Source organism: Zea mays, chromosome 4 (genome assembly GCF_902167145.1).
Source record: "Zea mays cultivar B73 chromosome 4, Zm-B73-REFERENCE-NAM-5.0, whole genome shotgun sequence".
Taxonomy (NCBI): domain Eukaryota; kingdom Viridiplantae; phylum Streptophyta; class Magnoliopsida; order Poales; family Poaceae; genus Zea; species Zea mays.
This window is the reverse complement of record NC_050099.1, coordinates 238,342,367-238,344,438: the sequence shown is the minus strand read 5'-3', so window position 1 is coordinate 238,344,438 and position 2,072 is coordinate 238,342,367. Positions and strand designations below refer to the sequence as shown.

The 2,072-nt window shown below is 43.0% G+C and overlaps 1 long non-coding RNA gene across 1 annotated transcript; it reads left to right on the top strand.

Annotated features, from left to right (window-relative positions):
* The first annotated feature begins 842 nt into the window (after window positions 1-842).
* On the top strand, window positions 843-1,173 carry LOC109945643 (uncharacterized). The gene is made up of 2 exons (XR_002268916.1): window positions 843-930; window positions 1,013-1,173. It is a non-coding gene; the product is annotated as an uncharacterized lncRNA (long non-coding RNA).
* Window positions 1,174-2,072: the final 899 nt, after the last annotated feature.

Sequence of the window (2,072 nt, the reverse complement as noted above, 5' to 3'; positions counted from 1 at the left end):
CCGACCGCATTCTTTGGTTACCGTTTTGGATCGGAATTTACCGAATTCAAAATTCGAAATTTACCGAAACTCATGGCCCAGCCCAAATTCTAAAATGTAAAATCTATATTGAGAACTTATGGCTCATGGGCGGCCCATGGAGCAAGCAGCCCAGCAGGCGCCGTCGGTCTCTGCCTGTCTTCCACTTCCGTCGCCCTCGCAGTCTCGCAGAACAGAACCAGCAGGCGGCGGCACGCAGCAAGCAGTCAAGCACCAGCCGTCACCGCCCACCGCCAGTCGCCAGTGCCACTGCTCCATGGAGTGCCCCCAAATCCCGTGACGGACTAACGGCGTGACTCATCTTCCTCCTCTCCTCTCTGTAACAGTAAGTAATCTGTAATCCCTAATCCCTAATCTAGCTTTATGGCCATGGATGCACTCATGCACGCACGGCGCACCCACTGCCGGACCGTCCGGTTTAGATGTCGAGCCGCCATGGACGCACCGAGCCGTGGACGCACTGAGGTTTAGATGGAGCCTCTTGTGTGGACCTGCTTCATCTACAGCCTCGTGCCCGGGGGTCCTCGCGTTCTGGCGGTACACCATAGAGCCGACCTTGCTGATGAGTGACGTCTTAGCTATGCAAGCGTCAACAGTAGCTTCATAATCTGCTTTTAGTGCGGGTGGTCGTGTACTTGATCCATTTCGTACTCGCCTTGACCCTACCATGGTAGAAGCGCTTGTCTGCACCAAAGATTGGATAGCTAGAGCAAGAAAAGGTTGTATAACAGTAACTTATATTTATTTACAATTTATTTAGTCATTACCTTTTTACTAATGCACTAATTGATCTTTATATTTCTATGTTCCAAGGCTAAGAGTGTTGCTATTCCTAATATGGTTTGTGAAATGGAGGAACTTGAGGCTCTTGCTAGAAATCTTTCACTTGAGGTTAATTTACCTTCATGTTCTATTCTATTTTGCATAAAACATTAGCTATGATTTAACTATATATTCCTTTAATAAAATGTAGGATGAAGACCTAGATGATGATCTTGATGATGGACCAGAGGCATCGTTGTAAGCTTGTTGATGAAGACCTAGATGATGATAATGCAACATGAATGCTCTGAATGTTTTTATTGTACTTGTTGCGTAATGCTTTGTGATCTTGCGAACTTGGGACTTGTGGACTTGTGGTTGTGTACTTTGTGATCTGTGTGATGAACTTGTTATATTGTGAACTTGTGATCAACTTGTTATATTGTGAACTTGTGATCCACTTATTATATTGTGAACTTGTGATATTGTGAACTTGTGATATTGAAAATTGTGAACTTGTGTTTTTGTGATATTTGTAAACTTTGTTGTATTGTGATATTTTCATATTGATATGGTTACCGATTGTATTTTAGATTTCGACCGATGTCGATGTTTTTTTGTACCGAACTTCCGTTTCCGATGATTCCGAAATACCGATGTCGTTTCCGTTTCCGGAATTACCGTTTCTGATTTCGTTTCCGATAAAAAAATATGAAAACGGTAACGGTTTTACTGTTTTCCGATCGTTTCCGACCGTTTTCATCCCTAGTCATAAGTATATGAAATGTGAATAAATACATACACAGAGAAATATGGCACGGAAAACGAGAGATATGGCGATCGAGAGGCCAAACGACGTGAAAACGGCGTTTGAACGAGAAATAGTGCCATAGAAGGTTTGGAATTCGAATTGAGGTATGAAATGGTGTGTAATTGAGTCGATACTTCACGAATAGGTTTATATGGGTGAATACGAGTGAAGTGTGTGCTTGGTTTGAATTTAGGCAAAGAAAATGAAATTTAGGCACTCGGCTCGGAATTGATCGCTCAAAACAGAGAATTAAGTGAAATTGAAGCCTAGAATATCGGATTGACGTGAAATTTGGCGAAGATGTTTCTGGAGGTGTTGTGAAGGTGCCTGAAAAATTTGGGTTCAATCAGAGCATTTTTGGCTGGTTTGGATATTTCACCGAACACGTGGCGTGCGGGGGTTTAGGGTTTTGGAGAAAAGCCTATTTGAGGATTGAAACCCTCCCAAAGGGAGCTAGGAA